The 22,178-nt window shown below is 42.9% G+C and overlaps 1 protein-coding gene across 3 annotated transcripts in view; it reads left to right on the top strand.

Moving 5' to 3' along the window:
• The window catches only part of EPAS1 (endothelial PAS domain protein 1), an 89,725-nt gene that overhangs the window by 8,700 nt on the left and 58,847 nt on the right, over positions 1–22,178 (top strand). The window contains exon 1 of one of the 3 annotated variants that reach the window (XM_063649418.1): positions 19,793–19,825. The exons of the other annotated variants lie outside the window; for them this stretch is intronic. The gene's annotated coding sequence lies outside the window, so the exon portion shown is untranslated. Of the gene's footprint in view, positions 1–19,792; positions 19,826–22,178 lie in introns of those variants that run through there. 3 annotated transcript variants of the gene reach the window in all.

Raw genomic sequence — 22,178 nt, 5'->3', positions numbered from 1 at the left:
ATGTTGGCCTGTGACTATGGGGAGTCAGTGGCTTGTTATGAATAAGAGGACACATGAGCTGAATCTGAGAAAGTTCAGAAGCATTTTATAAGTTGTTTAAAATACATCCATTAAAGTATATGATTATTTTTTGGTAGTCATTTAAATCATTGTGCTGTGTGTCTACCCAGACAGTATTTATCTGTCTCTCAGTGTTGTATTAGTATGGTATTAAAAAAATACACATATTTCACTCTTGATAAAAACTTTGCATACTGTCACTACTTTGTATAAGATTTTTCCTGACTGCCTCTGGGTAGGGGGCAGGGAGCAAGAAGACCAGCATGCTTTCCTTCCTTTATATTTGGGAAATGGAGGTGCTGAGAGAAACAAGCCACACTGTCTGAAGTAAAACCTAGAAGTGGACCTGGGTGTCCATGGTGAGGGAAGGCCCATATGTACCACCTTGGGCTCCAGTTACAAGGTAATGAGCCATGAGCACAAAAGGGTGACTCAAAATTCAATGCCAACCATTCTCATTACTAATGAGTAATTACAGCAAATATTTACAGGCCTCCTTCCTACCTTTATGACTTCCTGTTACTGAAGCACTTTGGAGTATTGAGAAAGATTGTCCTGGAAAAATACGTCACACACAGTTGCAGGAAAGAGTGCCTTTAAGCACACATAAAAACTCGGTTACTTGGCTTTGTTTATGAATTCCACATAGAAAGAACAGAAAATTGTGCCTTTTGAGGGACTGCTTGAGAATCCTTCCTTCTGCATTTCAAGACAAGATTTTTTAAATCACATATATCAAATATATGGGGAAATGAGACACAATGTTTTTAGAGAGTGTCTAGAAATAATAGGACTGTGCAAGTTAGTACAGCAAAATTTTGGGTCAAAGCACGGGTCATTTGACAAACTCTCTTTATGAACATTACCTCTGCAATATTTTTCTAAATGAAAACAATCACACTTAATAGAATTAATCAGGATGGGAGCTAGAAGCATATAATTCACTTTCCACAGATTGGAGTAAATCCTCATAATGCCCCTTTCCTGTATATTTAGTTAAAAAAGCACTCCAGTGAGATTGCTTTCGCAGTAAGTTTCTGTAAACCACTGTACCCTTGTATTTCTCTCCTGTGTTTCCAAGAGTTCTCAGATGCTATTTTCGAATGGCAGCGTTCACTCCAGAGCTGGCTGAGGTCGATGAAGCTAATTTTGGTGCCTTGGTGCCCAGGGTGAAGGGAGAGAGGAGTCCTCTGCAGAGCCAAAAGGACTCTCTGGGGCCTGGGTTTGGAGCAGTGTGGTGTTGCTGGACACACCACATTTCACCTTTAGAACCTTTATTTGTGTGCTTGCACAACAAATGTTTACCCAGATATTAAGATAAGGAAAGTATGAAGGTCACATTTCACTGGTGACAAGAGAGCTTCTATAAATGTAACCATATCGTTGTGCAGCGGGAGTCTGTCTTTTATTCTGTACCTAGGACTTAGGGGGAATTATTGGTGGGTGGGGCATGGGAGTTGAGGCTCTTGTTGGTTTTTTGGCTTTCTTACCATCACTCTGTTTGTCTTGTCTCAGCTGACGTGCCCCTCCCATTTGGTAAGGGCCTTTGTCATGGCCAAGACATCTAAAGAAATCCTAGTCTGTGTGGCTGGGCACTGTGTGGTCCCCTGACTCTCTGGAGTCTTCCAGAGTTCCATGGAAATTAGTGCCCCTGTGCATTTCCCTGCTGACTGACTGGAAGGCACCCTGGCTGCTGAGATCGCTTTCTGGTCCCCCAGAAGAGGTCCACATGGTGCTGATCCTGTAGCTGTTTTATGCCTCCTCAGCGGGATTGTCCTGTCCTCGGAGCACAGAGAATCTTCAGAGTGGGATAGGGGTTTCTTTTGTGGATTTGGGTTTCTCTTAGGGATCTCCAAAGATTAGCTAGACACTCAGGGCCTCAGTAAAGACATGGGTCCTTGGCCTAGTTTTCTTCCCAAGGGCAGCCACCATGGCAGTGGGAGTTCACCTTGCTGACTACAAGGGACCCCACCTCACCTCTATCGCCCATTCACCATCATTCACTGTGCCTCGAGTTCCTAATACGCAAGCCTTCTCCCACAGCCTCAAAGGCAGTGCTGCAGTGCTCATTCCCACTTCTGTTCCCTCACACTAGCTCCTCCATCTGGATCCTTTTCCCCTCTCTTCCTATTCAAATAGCTCCTACTTTTCTATTGTGAGCCCAGGCTTCCCAAAATCTTACACAAAATCACTAAGGGAGCGTAGAAATTTCCACAGTGGCACTCCCACTCCCTGCATTACTAGCTTTTGGTTGTTTGCCAAAGAGCCTGCTTATATTTCCTTGTTATCTAATGACACTTTATTTGTTTTTGCCTTTCTAACAATATAGCATGTTCCTGAAGGCCAAGGATGTCTGATTTTCTGATGTGCCCTAATACTTTGCTTGCTTTTTTTGGGGGGGGGGGGGCTCTGAAATCGTGCTTAGTTTTTTTAAAAAAAAATAATAGAATTGCTTTGTTCATGTCCCTTGGGTTACTTGGAAAGCCTGCCTCACAAGCTCTGCTTTCTTTATTCATGTAGATTTGATCCCTTTATTTATTTCCCTTTAAAAAGAAAGAAAAAGGAAAAGAAAAAATTTGAGGAACCACAGTCAAGTCTTATTGATACATAACTTTATATCAGATGCAAACATCAGGCTAGTATTATATCAGTGCTTCACTTCAAGAATGCCTTATATACTGAGGTGAGTATAGCCAAACAGAATACTCCAGCTTAATCTCAAAGTTAAAAGCAAGATGGGGAAGTTGTGCAAGAGGGCACTAGCTCTCAGTTCAGAGATCATCTTCCCTGGGAAGCCTTCCCTGATTAACTGCACATTGGTTACCCCTGTGTTTATATATGGTCTTCAGTCTGTATTTTGTCATTTGTATGATGCTTTTACAACTTGCTTTTGAAGGTTGGGGGTGGCATATGTCCCTGATCACCACTCAAGCTGGAAGCCCTTCAAGAGCAAGGACCCAGTCATTTTTTCCTGTTCTTTTTTCCCCACAGAAGTCAGAATAGAGGTCTCTTTAGGTGCTCAGTAATTATTTGTAGACTGAGTAATTCTGTCTATGTCAGGAACTTTGGGAGTTTGGTGTAGAGAACTGGAAGCACAGGTAGACACTTTGCTCACATCAACCTAACTTATCCTCATTGGTTATCCACCATGCATATAGCCGGGTTTGTGGGAATCATCACTGTGTGTAGATGTTTATAGGTTCCCTCCCAAATTCAGGTGCTATGCTGTACCATGAGGTTACAAAGAGGCATTAGATGGACCCTGCTGCACTCAGGATGTCCTAAAATGATTTGTTTAAGCAATATAAGATGGTTTATGTTAATGGATGTCCAAGCTGCCTTTACAATATTGCCATCTTGTTAGGAAGTCAAAATCAACTCAGATAAAACATTGAGCAAACAATGGAAGATTGATAGTAATTAAGTGAGACTGAGTAAGGGTAAATAGATCTTGTGTGTTGGGAATAGTTAGGGAAGTGATTAGTGGAGATTAGAGGGAGGTTTCCTGGAGGAGCATGAGGACCTAGGTCTGTCTTGAAGATTAGGTAGAATTGGGATAGGCAGATCAGTACGGGGCATTCCATTTGAGGTGAATTGCATAAGTAAAATGAGAAGGCAGGAATAAACAGAGTGTGCAGGCAAGGACTGGTGAGCCAGTTCCTTCCAGAGCTGGATCTGGAGCTCTGTTAGCAGAAAGGAGATGAGGACCAGGCCTGGGCTGGTGTTGGGAAGTTTAGGGGCAGGCCTTCCTGAGTCATGTTATGATGGAATCTTTGGGTGGCCTTGGAGCCATGGGAGCAGTGCATGCCTCTTCTGGCACATGAGAAGCTGCTCAGGGCATCTCCATCATTAGCCCTCCAACCAGAAGCCTAGCTCTAGTGTGAGCACCAAGTGGGTGGTTGGAGGAGGCCATGATTTGTCTTCTATAATATTGACCTCAAAGCCTCCCCTGCTAGCCCTTAGTAAATCAGGCATGTGTGAATGTGCCCAAATCACTCTGATATATGTTTCTTTTTCCTGTACCACTTCTCAGGGTAATAAACGCCATGTCTGAGTCTCCTAGTCCACGGAGTGGGAGCTGGAAGAGGACAGCTTGCTATATCCTAAAATAGCAGTGACCCTCATCCCCATGTTCTCTTTCTGATGGTAAAGCCTTTATCCCCCTCATTATTTGATAAGGCTCTCATTCTGTCCCTTTCTCATTCTGGATTCTAGGTTTTTGAGTCTAACCATTATGGAAAGAGAACAGTCCCTTCAATATCCCACTATCTGAAGGGCATGACACAGACAAATCCAAGTCAGACCATCCCTTTTATCAATTTTTACCAATAGCTGTTCATTGCACACCCTGTACAGAGCACTGCGACCAAGCTGTTCCTTGACCTTCTCCTTTACTAGTGTTTGGTCACAACATTCCCTAAAGCCCTAACTCAAGTTCTTGGGATGATACCGCCAGAAGAGGGAAAAAAGGAGCCATCTTCCTGAAGTCACCTGGGTAGAGCAGCTGGGGATTTTTCCCTCCTCGAGCAGGTATAACTTTTCCCCTGGAGGAATTTAGAAACACTTAAAGTCATACCTGAACACTGTGGGCCAGGCCTTGGCCAGAGATCCCAAATCACTGGAGAAGATTCCATTCCAGGGACCAGTAGAGGCCAGCGGATCTCATCCAAGTCACTTTAGCTCACTCTGTCCACTGGTACTTTGAGGGAGGCTATATAACTCCTGAGTACTTTTGGCTTAGAATTTAACCTCACAATGACAACTGCATGTTTGGCCTTTTTTTCTGAGATGGAGTCTCACTCTGTTGCCCAGGCTGGAGTGCAGTGGCGCGATCTTGGCTCACTGCAAGCTCTGCCTCCCGGGTTCATGCCATTCTCCTGCCTCAGCCTCCCTAGTAGTTGGGACTACAGGTGCCTGCCACCATGCTCGGCTAATTTTTTTGTATTTTTAGTAGAGACAGGGTTTCACCGTGTTAACCAGGATGGTCTCGATCTCCTGACCTTGTGATCCACCCGCCTCGGCCTCCCAAAGTGCTGGGATTACAGGCGTGAGCCACTGCACCCAGCATGTTTGGCCTCTTACTCCTTTTCTGTCCCTCTAGTAATCAATAAATGCTTGTAGAACTGGGAAACTGCTGCCTGGCCCAGGCAGGATTGGTTGGTTCAATGACTCGCTCCACTGTCAATTCTCTGTTCATTGCCTACTCTGTGCAGGCTGCTGAGCCTCAGGCCCGAGAGCAGGGAAGGGCCCTCTACAGTTAGGTGGAAAGGAGCCCGGACTGTCAGAACCAGGAAAAGACTGCAGGTGCCAGAGAGCTTTGGAGCACAGCGCAGACCAAACTAGGACTAGTCTCAAGAATCTCCTAAGAACTCCCCTAGGCTAGAAAGTGTTGTTTACCCAAATCTTGCCATGGCTAGAAATTTGAGTCTAGCATCTACCTTCTCACAGCTCCAGGTGGACCTCCAGAAGGAAAAGGAAGATGTCCTACCAAGCTAACCTGTGACTAGATATCTGTTAGTGTGTGAAACCTGTGAACATATCCATGTCTATTCCTTTGTGTTCATTTCCTTTTCTCTTCCTTTTTAAAGTAAAACATCCTTTTGAAAAGTTCCAACTTTGTCTTCGCTGAACTCCTAGCAAGTACTTTTCCCCACCTTGGCTAGTGAGATGTTGAGACATGGGCACACCTGAGGGTGGTGTGGTCACTGTGGCCGCCAACCAGCCCAAGGCCTTGGGAAAGCCTGGTGAGCAGAAAACCCAGGCAGAAAGGAGTCTGGGTGACTGTGAGCATTGATCCCTTTGTTCCTGAGCCATCTCTTTTGAGCACATTTGAAACCATTTTCCATACCCAAATCAACATAATGTTGGTGATTCCAGGCCACCTGTATCTCCTTGTATGGCTCCAAATATTACCAGGGCAATGGCGACAACTTAATTCTTCTTGAGTTAGATCTTCAGGGCCAAGGCAGAGTACATGTTTATTTTGGAGAGAGACAAACTTTCACCCACTTGAATTTCTTTGCCTCCAAAATTAACGTTGGGATGACCACAGGGTTCTGTGTTTCTTGGCTTTTATCTTGCCAAACGGGTTGTAAATGCTCCCGAGTCACCTCTCTTTTTTTGTGTCCCTGGCAAAGCCTACCTCCACATGGGGTTCAGAGGAGCTCTCAAGTCTCTAGGAGTTTGAAAGACTTTTCTAGATCTTTCTCTGATGTGTGTGACCTAGGACAGGTAATTTAACCTTTCTTTCTTTAACCCCTTTCCTAAATGGGGTTAGACGTATTTGCTGCTTTCTCAGAGTACTATTATGAGTTTGAAATGAGCTAGAGTTTCATAAAACCATGCATTTTAAAAGTCTATTATATTTTAAAAATCACTTTTGCAACTATTATCTCAATAGACCTTTGAAAAGTTTAAAGGGCAGACCTTCAAGGCATCATTATTAACAAGCACAGCAATATAATCATTAGGCACATTATTGCCTATTGATGTGATTTGGCTGCAGTTGGAAGGGAGCCTTAGGAAAAGCTAGGAGACTCTTGCTCTCAGGCCTTTAAATTTCTTAACTGGCTGGGATTTTCAGAATTATTAGTTTTTACTAATAATGATTTTGGGGTATGAGTTCTATTTTTTCCCATACCCTGAGATGTGAGGAAATCTGATTATACCCAAGAGACCAAGGACACTTCCAGGATTCTAGATAAAGGGTCTGACCAGTTAGGCTCCTTTCTACATCTGGCCTGTTTTTCCCTCCCCTGTGGAGATGGAGATGATTTGTGCCAGATGTGATTCTGTCGAGAATGGGAATATCCCTTCAACTCAGCACACCCAAATCTCTAAACCTAAAGAGCTACATCTGTACCATGTCTGCTCAGGTCCTACTTGTTGCTTTGCATCTTATGAGCAAGACCTAATTATGGGCTCCCAAAGAAAGCAGATGACTTGCCCAAGGTCTTTAAGAGGTCAGACAGCTACTAGCAGATAGAGCAACAGAGTGAATGCTGACACCTAAAAGATACCTTGTCCTTCTGGTGTTACTAGAAGTGGGAAAAAGGCTTTGAGTGCAAACACCTGGCTATGCTACATACTGACCATGAGATGTGACAGGCCACTCAGCTCTGGTCTCTGATCCTTCATCTGTAACATCTTTGATGCCCCTAATGCCTAAGCTTGCTCATCCCTCAGCCCCACCCATGAGGCTGGCCAGCTAACTTCGGCCTTCAGGTCTCAGCTTAAATATCACCTCCCTAGGGAAGCATTTTCTCACCTCCTTTAGTTAACCTCCCTCCTGTTCTGTTTTGTTTAAACAGCACTTCCCACATGTTGTAATTTATTTAGTTATTTAGTTATTTATTTTTGAGACAGTGTCTCACTCTGTCACCAGGCTGGAGTGCAATGGCGGGATCTCAGCTCACTGCAACCTCTGCCTCCCAGGTTCAAGCGATTCTCCCACCTCAGCTTCCCAAGTAGCTGGGATTACAGGCACGCACCACCATTCCAGGCTAATATTTGTATTTTTAGTAGAGATGGGGTTTCACCATGTTCGCCAGGCTGGTCTCAAACTCTGACCTCAGGTGATCTGCCCGCCTTGACCTCCCAAAGTGCTGGGATTACAGGCGTGAGCCACGGTGACCAGCCCTACATGTCGTAATTTATTTGCTTATTATCTGTCACCTTTGCTGCGCCCTAGTTTGTAAGCTTCATGAAGGCAGGGACCGTGCATTACAACCATATCCTCAGGGTTTGGGGCGGTGCCTACACACAGGAGGTGCTTCTTAAATGTTTGTTAAGTGAAATAATCTGGGGTTGTCGGGTCTTTGTCTTCAACATTATTATTTCTTATGTTTGTTCAGTGCTTAATTTTTTTTTTCAAAGCTCTTGATGTAGATTGAAGCTTTTGTCATTTTTGTCATATAGATGAAACAACTGAGGCACAAAAATGTGATCACAAAACCAGAGAGTGGCAGTGCCTACCTGAACAGCTCCCAGACCCAGACTCTTTCCACAGACCCATGCTATCTCTCTTGGCACCTTATTTTTCTGTCGTGGTGATGTTATTGTTTGTCTTATTTGGCAATGTTTACACCAGAGGAGTAGAGGCCATTGTGTGTTGGTGGCGTCTGGAAATACACAAGAGAGTCCCAGGAGAATGCCACTGTCGGTTCTTACCACAATTAGCAATTGTCAGGTCAGGGGCAGTGATTGGGTGGGTGTCACTCTCTACATGGCTGGCTCTGCGTGTTGAAACGCCACTGCCTGTACCTCCACAGATGCCAAAGGGATTGTGGGTCCTAGGACTACAGCCCCATTTCTACCCAGCACTGGCTATCCCTTCACTCAGATCTAGGTCCTTTCTGTTCAGGAAAACGTCCTGTTTGTGTGGCCTGCTAGACAGCAAAGGCAAGTGCTAACCAGCTGGATGATCTCTCTGGGCCTCAGTTTCCCCATCTTCACAATGGACTGGTAAGTGGGAACCCATCAAAATTGGCTCAGAGATCCCCAGTAGAGTTCTAGCTTCATTGTGAAGTAAATTTCAAGTGGAGCCTGGTCCTGACTCCCGTTTTCACATGCTCCCTTAGAGGGAAGGAAGATGGACGATTAAAGATGATAGGTCGGGGGTTGGAGGAAGGAACTCCCCATTCTCCAAGAGGAGGTTCTATTGGAATAGAGGAGCAGAGACTTGGAAGTCGCTGTTGGGCATGGCCCAGCCCACTTCCATGACAGCAGCAGGACCACCACCCTCAAGAAGGAGGTGGGCTGGGGTATGAGAAGTTGGGCTGCCCAGTGGTTTCTACAAAAAGGGATAGTTGTGCTTGCAGGAGGTGTAGTGTCTCCATCTCCTGATGCCAGGGAGAAGGAGGCAGGCTGCTGGGGTGACAGAGATCACCCTCAACTAGGTCACACTGCACTCCCTCTGTGCCTCAGTTTCCACTTCTGTTAGATGGCTGATATGATCTCTGCCCTGCCAGTTGGATTGGGGCTTCCAAAATATCAACTACTGCAAAAGAAGAGGTTGTGGCCACTGTGACTCATGTACATGTACATGAACGTATCTGAAGTTTTCAGGGCTTGATACTAATGTGAGACAACCCATGCAGGCAACCCAGAGGAACTGTGTCCCTCACTCTGAGACGGTGAGAGCGGACTGAGCTGGAAAGCTGGTGGCCGTGAGAGGAGCAGGTTTGAAAATCACTGAATGAAGTCATGTTGTACAGAGGGGGCGGGGGTGCATACTGTGGGACGGAGGTGAGTCACAGTGCATAAGTGTTGGGGAGTCACCTTGAACTTGGGCCAGAAGAGTAGAAATATTGAGACTCGGGTTTATCTGCCTCACATCAGGTACATCAAGTTCTGGATGGCTGCCCACTGGCCAGAGACATGAGGTGGACGGCTCCCTTTTGCTGCCCTGGGAAGGCTTTCTGCTGGCTTCGGCCCCACTGAGCAAAGTCTGCTTGTTCACTGGAGTTCACACAGACTCCTTGCCAGGCCTGCCCAGAATCCTGTCTCCTCTGACTTCCTGTGCTCTTGCATAATATTTCCTTGCTCCTTGAATGGCTGGCCCCAGTGCAGGAGCAGCTCACTCACACTGCTGGACCGAGGGCAGGATGTAGAGGGAGGGCAGGGATCTGCAATCGTCACCTAGGGGTGCTCTGAGCTCTGAGGGTTGAGGGCAAGAGGGGCAGAGCCCCCTCAAATTCTTTGGAAGATTATAGCACAAGGGGAGTTAGGAAGGCTGTGGGACCATGTGCACACACATCTATCTCCATGAATTGTCTCTCCTGTAAAATTATTTTTAAAGTTGCTAAGTTGTTTTCTTCTGATTATAAAAAATATACATGTTCCCCATAAAAAGTCACAGTAAAAGAAGGCATGGAGATAACAATGAAAATCACCAAAATTCCACCACCCAGAGATAACCACTGTTAACTCTTTGGTGAACATACTTTTCTCTATATCATGAATATTGATATATAATTAAAGAATACAGGCATACTTCTAAGATATTGTAGGTTCGTTCCAGGCCACTACAGTAAAGTGAATATCACAATAAAACGAGTCACATGATTTTTTTTGTTTCCTCGTGCATATGAAAGTTATGTTTATATTTTAGCATTACGTCTAAAAAACAATGTACATACCTTTTTTTTTTCTTTTTGAGACACAGTTTCACTCTGTTGCACAGACTGGAGTGCAGTGGGGAAATCTTAGCTCACTGCAACTTCCGCCTCCTGGGTTCAAACAATTCTGGTTGCCTCAGCACCCCCGAGTAGCTGGGATTTACAGACATGTGTTACCACACCCAGCTAATTTTTGTGTTTTTAGTAGAGATGGGGTTTTGCCATGTTGGCCAGGCCGGTCTCGAACTACTGGCCTCAAATGATCTGCCTGCCTCAGCCTCCCAAAGTGTTGGGATTACAGGCAGGAGCCACCGCACCTGGCCAACAATGTCTATACCTTAATTTAAAAATATTTTATTGCTAAAAGAAATGCTAATAATCATCTGAGCCTTCAGTGAGTCATAATCTTCTTACTGGGAGAGGTTCTTGCCTCCATATCGGTGGCTGCAGAACTGATTAGTGTGCTGGTTGCTGAAGGTTGGGGTGGCTATGTCAATTCCTTGAAATAAGACAAGAATGAAATTTTTTACATCAATAGTGTCTTCTTTTCATGAAAGACTCTGCAGCATGTGATGCTATCTGATAGCATTTTACCCACAGTAAAACTTCCTTCAAAATTGGTGTCAGTCCTCTCAAACCCTGCTACTGCTTTATCAACTTAGTTGATGTAATATTCTAAATCCTTTGTTGTCATTTCCACAGTGTTCACACCATTTTAACCAGGAGCAAATTCCATCTTGAGAAGCCACTTTTCTTTTCTCATCTGTAAGAAGCTGTGACTCATCTGTTCAAGTTTTATCATGAGGTTGAAACAGTTCAGTCACATCTTCAGGCTCCACTTCTAGTTTTCTTGCTATTTCTTCCACATCTGCAGTTACTTCCTCCACTAAAGTCTTGAACCCCTCAAAGTCATCCATGACATTTGGAATTAACTTCTTCCAGACCCCTGTTAATGCTGATATTTTGACATCCTCCCACAAATTACAAATGCTGTTAATGGTATCTAGAATGGTGAACTCTTTCCAGGTGGTTTTCAATTTACTTTGCCCAGATTCATCTAGGAATCACTATCTATGGCAGCTATAGCCTTACAAAATTTCTTGAATAAGACTTCGAAGTCAGAATTACTACTTGATCCATGGGCTTCAGAATGGATCTTGTGTTAGCAGGCATGAAAACAACGTTAATTTTGTGCGTCTCCATCAGGGCTCTTGCGTAACTAGGTGCATTGACAACGAGCACATAAATATATGTGCTGTCATCCAGGTTTTGTTGTTCCACTGATAGAGCACCAATAAAGTAGATTTGGCATAATTTTTAAGAACCCTAGGACTTACAGAATGGTAAATGATAAGTGGCTTCAGCTTAAAGTCACCAGCTGCATTAGTCCCTAGTAAGAGAGTCAGCCTGTCCTTTGAAACTAGGGATTGACTTCTCCCCTCTTGCAGTGAAAGTCCTAGATGGCATGTTCATCCAGCATAAGGCTCTTTCATCTACACTGAAAATCTGTTTAGTGTAGCCACCTTCATCAATGATCTTAGCTAGATCTTCTAAATAACTGGCTGCCGCTTATATATCAGCACTTGCTCTTTCACCTTGCATTTTTATGTTATGGAGATGTCTTCTTTCCTTAAATGTAACGAACCAACCTCTGCTAGCTTCATACTTTTCTTAATGCAACTTCCTTACCTTGCTCAGCCTTCGTAGAATTGAAGAGAGTTAGGGTCTTGCTCTGGATTAGACTTTGGCTTAAGGGAATATTATGCCTGGTTTGATCTTCTCACTAAGCTTAAACATTTCTTAACTTTTGATTTTAAAGTGAGAGATGTGACTCTTCCTTTCGTTCGAACACATACAGCCCACTGTAGAGTTATTAAAATTAGTCTAATTTCAATATTGTTGTGTGTCAGGGAATAGGAAGGATTGAGGAGGGGGAGAGAGAGAGACGGACACACACACACACACACACACACACACACACACACACACACACGAACAATTACTGGACCAGTCAGAACACACACAACATTTATTAAGATTGCTGTCTTATATGGGTGCAGTTTATGCCTAAAAACAATTACAGTGGTAACATCAAAGATCACTGATCGCAGATCATTCTAATAATAGCTATAATAATGAAAGTTTGAAATATTGCAAGAATGACCAAAATGTGACACAGATATGAAGTGAGCACATACTATTGGAAAAATGGCATGGATAAACTTGCCTGACAAACTTTCAATTTGTAAAAAGTGCAATATCTGCAAAGTGCAATAAAGGCATAATAAAACAAGGCATGCCTATGTTTCTCAACCATTTAACATGTGTAAAACTGTGCTACCATTTTTATTAAGTTCCCATCTTGTTTTTGTGTTGCTGAGAAAGTTTTTGAGTGTTATACCCTAACCTCTTCTTTCCCATAAGCTCTGTGGTTTTTAGTTTTGCATAGTGTAGTGATTTTTAGGAGCTCATATGCCATGTTGTAGCAGAACTACTTGTAAATTCACATGACATGTCTCCCCTAAATTCAACATTAATTATTAGTTATTAATATTATGAATTGTGAAGCACAATAAAATGAGGTATGCCTGCATTATCATGTTACATGCTATTGTGAAATGCATTTTCTATATAGCAATATATCAGAACTATCTCTTGCTACTAAGTTACAAAGATTTAATACATAGTTGTATTAAGTTCCACTTATAGAGGTATCATAGTGAAACCCTTATTCATTGACATGTCCAGGCTCAGAAAACAAGCTATAAACCAGCCCAAGATTATTTTCAGACCTGAAAAGCAGCATCTTTTCTACATTTCTGACCAATGTGTTACCTGAAAAGCGGCATCTTTTCTATATTTCTGACCAGTGTGTTAGCTATGGTGCCCCAGAAATAGCTGCAAAATAAAAGGTTAAGTGCCATGTAGGCCTTTCTCTAGGCTTAGAATAATTCACTTGATTACATAGGAAGAGGCTGCAATGATGACAGCTTCCAGGGCTGGGCCAGACCTTACTCTGGGTAAAATGATCCTCCAGTGTGGCCCATATGTATGCTTTGAGCCAGGAGCTGCTAGCTGGGAGAACAAGTTTTTCTTCAGTGGTATTCCTGTGACCAAGATTTCACATAAGCTCCATTTTTAATTTTAATTGGTTATTGTCCTCCTGAAATTTTATGACACAATCTATATCTTTAAAAAGGCACTTTCTTCTTTATACAGTTGTTTTCATGATATTAAAAACTTTAAAGAAAGTATCATTCAGATTTGCTGACAGTTGGAAGACTATTTTAAAAATCCAACTAGTTTAGCTGAAAAAGGTGTTATAAGTGTTTCTGTCTCATCCTTGGAAATTGTATATTTTTAAGGCTTGTGATTAGCTTTTTCTCCTCCATTGCTGATCGTGGTTGGAAGTGTGGCATAGATTTACAGTAAACTTTGATATAATGGTGATTCCTTTTTGTTTTGGAGCCAGGTGCCTGCGGTATTTGCTTATTTTCTTTGATTCATTTTTCAATTGAATTGAATGTTTGATTTAATCAGAAGTGATAGTATGAGGCTGGGGATGATCGCTTGTGGTTGGGAATTGCTTGTAAAGTTTACTGTTTAGTCAAGACAAATCGTTTCCTAAAGCTCTCTTTTTCAGATTTTTTGTCTATGTGGGAAAGCATGATAATGCCAGTCAGTTTAAACATATTTAAGAGTTCCCAGGCATCTTTTAAAAGACAAATTTGCAACAAAATTTGGCAACAGCAGAATGCAAGGATTTTGCCTCATTTTGTTTATAGTTGTCTGCTCTTCAGGCAAATGATCTATTACAACAATCTGAATAATTACAGTCTCTCCTTCAATTTATTCACCCTGGACTCCTTCTAGAATTACTGGCCAGACTCTTATTACACCAAATTCCTTGACTCTATTCCCAAGGAATGAGGATGGGACTAGGAGTAAAAGTTACAGAGAGAAACTAATTGTTGCCTGCTTTTCAAAGTTTTCAGTGTGTGGAAATTTGTTGATTTTGTAATTGCTCCCTTAGTTGGTCATTACCTGATTCTGGTGGGGTACTTGCCATGTGTACACATTTAGGGAGTGCAAAGGGACAGTAAGACTTAATTGGTCCTGAGAACTGTTGAACAGGACTTTGTTGAAATGGCTACTTCTGTACAATGCACATGGAGCAGCTGTTGGCATAGCAACTCCTACGTGGAAAAGTGCACGCCGCTTGCAGATGACTTTTGCAGTGCTCAGTGTTAATTTGATAAATGGCTTTTCTAATAGTAGTTTGTGGGCTAATGGAAAAATCGAAGCAAACCTTCATTAATGGAAAGCAGAATAGGGATTTTGAAGCCACTGGGTGAACACACTGGACAGCCAGAGCTAAATCTCCATTTTCAGCTGTGTCTCTTTTTCACAGCAGATATGCTTGGAGTGTGGCAGATGAAAGTAAATTAAGAAAACTGTCTGCCCGTGCCATTATCATCTTAGATTTCAAGCAGGGAGAGGTTTTGGAGTCCTTTCTATTCAAGATACTTACTTTGTGTGAGAGTTTAGTTTAAGAGTACTGTAGAAGCTTTGCATTGTGTTGTTGTTTTCCTTTGCTGGTAGTGGTGGGGTTAAGGTGGTTAAATCTTTTTTTATTGTGGTAAAATATACATAACAAAAAATGTTTACCATTTTAACTATTTTTAAGTATGCAATTCAATGGCATTAAGTACATTCGTATTGTTGGGCTACAATCACCACTGCTCATCTCAAGAACTTTTTCATCATCTCAAATGGAAACTCTGTACTCATTAAATAATAACTCTTTATTCCCCACATGCTCCAGTCCCTGATAATCACTATTCTACTTTCTCTATGAATATGACTGTTCCAAGTAGATTGTATATATAGACATATAAAGTATTTGTCCTTTTATGTCTGGCTTATTTCACTTAGCATAATGTTTTCAAGGTTCATCCAAGTTACAACATGTATTCAAAATTTTATTTCTTTTTAAGGCCGAATAATATCCTATTGTGAGTAGACACTGTATTTTGTTTATCTGGTCTTCTGTCAAGGGACATTTGAGTTGTTTCCACCTTTGGGTGTTGTGAATCATGGTGAACATGGTGTACAATTTTAGTCCCTGCTTTCAGTTTTTTTGGATATAGACCTAGAAGTGGAATTTCTGGATCATATGGTAATTCTGTGTTTATTTTTTTCAGAAACTGCTGTACTGTCTTCCATAGCAGCCATACCATTGTACATTTTCACGAGCAATGCATAAGAGTTCCAGTTTCTTCATTTCCCTACTAACACTTGTTATTTTCTGTTTTTTGTTTTTTGTTTTGTTTTGTTTTTGTTTTTAGATATCAGCCATCCTAGTGGGTGTGAAGTGGTATCTCATTGTGGCTTTGATTTGCATTTTCCTAATGATTAGTGATTTGTCTTTATAAACATATTGCCTGTTCCTCGCCCCCCACCCCACCCCCGCACCCCCACAACAGCCTGTGTGGGAATGAAAATCACTGCCCCATTGTTTCTACCTGTGAGGCAAACAAAGAATATCAACATAATGATATTTGGGAGTGAAAGGTGTCAGGGAGAGAAGGATGAAGGCACCATAAGGTTAGTATATATAATAACTGGCATATAGGATATAGTACAGGCACTTCAGTAGACCTATTTTCAGTTCGTCCTGTGGAGCACGTGAAACTATCTTAAATAGAGGCCTTTGGGACTTAAGTAACTTCAACTCTCTGAATGAGGTTTAAGGCAAGCTTGCTGTGGGCTGGATCTATCCTATATAATCCGTACTGATTTGGGTGATGTATAGGTACCCTTCCCTGAAATTCTTCCCTGAGAATAATTATTGTTGTCATCTACTACAGAATCCTGGGCCCACTTTCTTCCTTCTTCTTGGGGGAGGAAATCTCCCAGACACCTTGCCAAGCATTTGCTTAAGTCTTTGAACCACTGCACTAGCTAATTTCTCCACCTGAAACAATATACAAACCCCTCCTCTTCCCCACCCGCTAGGCTCTTATGCTCGCAGCTCATATTTTTACAAGAAAAAGAAGTTAGAATGTATTGAGCACCTGCTATAAGCCTGGCACTTTGCTAGTCACTGTGTGGCAGATGACTACATCAGTCATGACTGATAAAACATAACTTCTATCTTTGTAAGTACTGCAGGACTTATTTGTGACTCTTCACAACAGGGGTTCCAAACCTTAGTGTGCATCAGAACTGCCTGGGGCTTATTAAAACTCAGATTGCTGGACCTCATCCCTAGAATTTCTTACTCAGCCCGCAGGTCTGAGGTGAAGCCTGAGAGTATGCATTTCTAACAAGTTCCTAGATTATGCTGATGTTGCTCATCCCTGGACCACACTATGAGAACCACTGCTTTCCATCAAGCCTGTGAAATAGATATTATTCCCATTTATAGATGAGGAGCTGAGATGTAGAGAGGCCAAATGACTTGCCTCAGGTCTTGTAGACAGAGCCAGAGCCCAGATTTGAAGCTGAGAGGCCTCACTCCAAAGCTTCTGCTGTTTCCATTATATCAGGGATGGCAAATGCATAGATACCACTTGTGCTTCCCTCACCTAGTCCACCCCCACAACAGGCAATATTAATCAATCACAGCACCTCTGAGCCCAGAGGTGTCCTCGGAATCTTTCACACACTGCTCCTGACAGCCAAACCTACCCGTCAGTGGGAGCTGAAGTTTGCAATTTCTGTACTAACCTGTATGGCCTTTCTAAAATGGAGACATTACCAAGGAATCAATCTGTTAACAGCTGAAAACAAACCTTGTGTGAGCTCCAGTCTTATCTGTCCAGGAGGGAAGTGGGTGGTAGATAGCAGGCTGTGTGAAGCACAGCACTCCCATGGCGACCTCACGGATCATAACTAGAGTCTACACTCAGCACACAGGCAACACAGGGCCGTTACCCTTGAAAAGTGTAAAAATCTAGATGAAGTTAATGAGGAGACTTTTTTTTAAGCTGCTATATTTTGTCTAATTCATATATGATATATTTTATTCTAAAAATAGTTATTCTACTATTTGGCACTAAGTTTGGTGATGGATATAAAATAGTGTTCAATAAACAGTTGTTAAGAAAGGTAAAATAAAGTAGGTGCCAAAGGCAACTGTGTCCACACCTGATGAGGTCTTTTAACAAATGGATGGGAGGAATAAACAAGACTGCATTATGTTTTTATATGTCTCGCGCACCCCACAGTTCTTAGCAAGGCCCATGGGCAGTAGATGCCCAATAAATATTTATCATATGAAACTACAAATCTTGCTTGTGAAAGTACAAAGCATAGGTGCATGCTGGAGGTAGGGAACAGTAACCCTGAGAACAGACTGGTTTAAGGCCATCTCTGGCCAAACCAAGACACGTTACAGAGCCTCTCTGAGTCCCAAAGTCATCCATAGATTGATGTCTTGCTTATCTTCTTATGGCATAAGAGACTGGTAGAAAACTGACCAAACTCATCAAGAGAGTAATATTTTTTTTCCTCTGAAAATTGTGAATTGTATCAGATATTGCCACTATTATGCCCCTAGGTCACTTGCTCATCTGTTTTCCACAGGGAAGCCAAAACAGAATTTTGCAAAGATATACATGAGTAATCAAAGGAAACTGACTGTATTGGGTGTGATTCTCCTGTCTTCTGAAATAACCCACCATGATCTTTTGCGTGTTTCTGCCAGCCCATACAATGTCTGGTCTCACCACCACCAACAAATATTTAGTATGGCTACTGTGTATATAGGGCAACCTCTTGTCTCATTTGCTGTTTGTGCAGCTTAAAAGCAAGGGCAGGGTGAATTATGGTTTTTTTGTTTGTTTGTTTTTGAGACGGAGTCTCGTTCTGTAGCCCAGGCTGGAGTGCAGTGGTGCGATCTTGGCTCACTGCAAGCTCTGCCTCCTGGGTTCATGCCATTCTCCTGCCTCAGCCTCCTGAGTAGCTGGGACTACAGGCGCCCGCCACCACGCCTGGCTAATTTTTTTGTATTTTTAGTAGAGACAGAGTTTCACCATGTTAGCCAGGATGGTCTCGATCTCCTAACCTCATGATCCGCCTGCCTCGGCCTCCCAAAGTGCTAGGATTACAGGTATGAGCCACCGCGCCCAGCCCGAATTATGTTTTTATATGAATCGCGCACCCCACAGTTCTTAGCAAGGCCCATGGGCAGTAGATGCCCAATAAATATTTATCCGAAACTACAAATCTTGCTTGTGAAAATACAAAGCATAGGTGCATGCTGGAGGTAGGGAACAGTAAGCCTGAGAACAGACTGGTTTAAGGCCATCTCTGGCCAAACCAAGACACAGTTAAAGGGAGCATTTATGTCCCCATTTGGCTGTGATATGCCATATAGACTAGGGCAAGACTGTGGCAGCCTGGCCAGGATGAAAACGCTCATCCTTGGGCTGCCCCTAAATGCCAAACTTTTTCCACACAAGTTTTCAAGGCACATATTAAAAGCAGTTATGTAAGTGGGGAACTAACTGCACCTTATAAAAGGCTCAACAGTAGAGACAGAGTCCTCCATTTGGAGCTGTTTTGTTAAATGTTGAGAATAGAGAAGTCCAGAAGTGGTTGGTGTTTCTGCTCTACACTGAAAACGAATTGGGTTAGAGCCCATCTCACAGCCTGCCTTTCTTTCTTCTATCTCACCCAGCTTGGACACAGGCTTTTGCAATACTGTTGGATTGGGCAGTTCCCCACTGATAGAGATGTTGTTTAATATTTAAGTACGTTGTGTAGCTCTTAACATTGAAAAGAGAAGAAAAAAGGTCCAGTTTATCTTTAGGGTGAGCTGAGCTTTCCAGATGGAGCAGGGAAATCCCCTGAGGACAGGACCCTGGGAGGAATCCACTTCCCTGCTTAAAAAAGCATGGTGAGGAAGGTTCCCTTGGGCTTGTTGGATCCAGTACTCTCCAGTGGGCAGTGCTCTGTGTGTTCTAGGTAAGTGTCCTAGATAATATGGGATTTTAAAACCAGTATTGTATTACATTAGAATATTACTGCCCTTGGGAATTTTTTAGATAGTTCCTTTTGGGGAGGGAACTGTTTTGTCCTATCCATTGCAGATGGGAGCAAGAACATGCAAAAGAGCATAAAGAAAAATTCTGCCGATGTGGGCATTTCCTTGAGGCTGAGGGACTAGGAGAGGCACCAAAGGGTGTGCTTCATTCATGGTAAAAGCCCTAATAGCCTCAGTGTAAGAATATCCTGTAGGCAGGTGAAGGATGACATGACTCACTTTGGTGGTGACCTCCTAATAGTTCAACTGAGAATCCAGGCGGGATAAGATCAGTGCAGGGTAATTGTATGGTAGCTAGTCAACCTTTCCATTGCTTAGCAGGAGAATTCTGGCTTTTGTGCTGGTGATGTCAGGCAGGTGTTGGAGGAGGAGTTCCATAACCATTTTCTCTGTTCCTGCCAACAGGAAAGCTCCATTGGGACATACACGCTCACTTCCAGGGTGTTTTATATTCATCCATAGCTGCTGCATGGATAAAAAAATTTGGTGAAAAACTTGAAATCCTATTACCATGATGATCGTTAGAACTCATGTTAGGGCTTTTTGTTTTTAAAACAGGGACACAAAGAAGAAACAGAAGGCTGCTATATACAAGGTTAGTGAAAGCCCCTTACCTTCACCCCATTTAAATCCTCAAGAGAGAAAATAGCTAAGCTGTAGTGATCACTTCCTGCAAAGAAAACCATAATTATGGCACCCAGTTATTCTTCATAAGGGGAAGCCTTGGAATAGCATGGGTGCTATTTTGAATATTTGAGAAAACAGTGACATTCAATATGAAATGGAAATGATTCTGTGCTGCTGGGATTGGGTCAGTTCCTTCTAGGCATCAGTTGCCCCTGGGGATAGCCTAGTTCCCCCTCCTGTGTGAATTTGGGAAACACTAGAATCTTGTAGTTGTTGCTGACTCTCCCACCAGCAGGGAACCAACTTATGCTCTCAGGAGAAGCAGGGGGAGTGGAGAATCTGCTTTTCTCTTTAAGCTTCCAATCTCAACTGCCTAATAACAAGGGAATTAGACTATCAAGATTTCCTGGAGTGGCTTAAGTATGGGAGCCAGGATGAAGTCTTCTGTACCCAGTGAAAGAAAATGGGGGTAAAAACCATGATGAATAGGTGCAGAGAGGAGTGGCTAGATCACCTGCCTGGGGGATTGAGCCTCCCACCTGACTTTAAGGTTGTGCAAGAATTGGGCAACATTTGGTCAGGGTGGAGAGGCCTTGACAAAGCATTTGTACTCCCAATAGATTCCTATCTCCTCCATGGGGAAAAACAAGTATTTAAAGTTCTACACAGTGTTTTAAGAGGAAGAAATGGATTGCCTTACTACCCTAGCATACTTCATTTGTACATATTTGGAGTTCTATTCACTAAGCGCCCACAGTAGGAAGGGCACTAGGCTGAAGATCCCAGAAAATTAAAGGAGACACCTTTGTTTCTGCCCATAGGAGGTATAGTCTAGTGGGGGCCAGGTAGGGGTAAGACAAGCATACTCAATACATACTCAGACATACTCAAGATCATACTCAAGACAGGAGATAGTAAATACCCTGACATGGAAATAGGGGAAATGGTTCTAGGGGTTCTGGAGAGGAGAAGTGAGAGGGAGGCGGTAAGCCTGCAGGCCCTGGAGCCAGATTGCCTGGGTTCCAGTCCTAGATTTACCACTTATGAGTTGTGGTATCTTGGAGAAGTTACTTAAACACATTGTACCTCTGATTCTTCAACTGCAAAATGTGGGTCACTGTTGTACCTATGTCGGTAGATAATGGTTTACTGCCCATAAACATTGTTCTCAGCTTCAGGACCAGGAGGGGCTGTGCTGAGCTAGTGACTTACAACCTCCAGGTCACAGTTTCCTCATGTGTACAATGAAGATATTAGACTGGATAAATGCCAAGATTTTCTTTATTCTAAAGTGCCATGATTTCATGGTTGAATATGTATTAAATGCCTGCTGTGTGCCCAATACTGTGTTGGCATAATGAAAAAGAGAAAAAGTAGAATATGTGGTCCCTGCCCTCAAGGAGCTATAATCTAAGTGAGGAGAGTACATTAATATACAGGAGAGTATTAGAGAATTAGAGAATATTGGAAATTAAAAGCTAGGTGATATGGGCAGTGAGAAGATAGGAATAGAGATTTTAGAATGGACCAGAGTAGTCAGGAGACTTGATAGTGACCTATCTAATGTTTAGAACACAGAGACTTTAGACAGGAGCTCAGACTTGTTTACAAATTCCATGAATTCTGAAGCTTGGAACACTGCCATTAATATTTAAATTAAAGTTGAACTGCAGAAAAACAAAAGTTACCTATTTGGAATATAAGGTGGGACAAAGTTTATGAAACTCCATGTCTAAAACCGGTAGTGTGGATGGAAGCTATAAAGAGGCTCAAACTAGCTTCCCATATATCCTTGGATGACAATTCCATTAGAACATAGCCCCTGGCACAGAGTAGGCACACACAAAAATTCATCTGTTGAGTGACTTGTGAAAAAACAGTGTTCTGCCCTGTTCAGCTTTGAACAGCTGTGGGTACCCTGGTGGTGGTCTCAGCCCCACCTCCAGAGGGCAGTGCACAGAGGAGGCCCCACCAGAGCCCTCCTGCCAAATCTTTGGGAAGAGCTTAGTATTGCCTCATGGCTCCTGAGCCAGCCCTCTATCAAAGGTGAATTCTCTGCTCCCAAATGTTAACCCACCTACGCTACACGTACTCCCTCCCCAGCATTGTCTGAACTTAGGTTTTGAGAAAACTTGGCAACAGCCTCAAATTTTTCTTCCAGTCTAACTATCCCATGGTCCCCCAGGGTCCATATGCAGATCGGGCTGTTAGTGACCCTGGCTTACGCAGGTAAAAAAGAGACTTAACAAAACTTGGCAGAGACTGCTAAGTGCCAAAAGAGTGGTGTAGACAGTAAGTGAGGTCACCCTGGCCAGGAAATT

This window comes from Pongo pygmaeus, chromosome 12 (assembly GCF_028885625.2).
Source record: "Pongo pygmaeus isolate AG05252 chromosome 12, NHGRI_mPonPyg2-v2.0_pri, whole genome shotgun sequence".
Lineage (NCBI taxonomy): Eukaryota > Metazoa > Chordata > Mammalia > Primates > Hominidae > Pongo > Pongo pygmaeus.
Note: the sequence above shows the minus strand (reverse complement) of the source record. Positions and strands in the feature narration are given on the sequence as shown.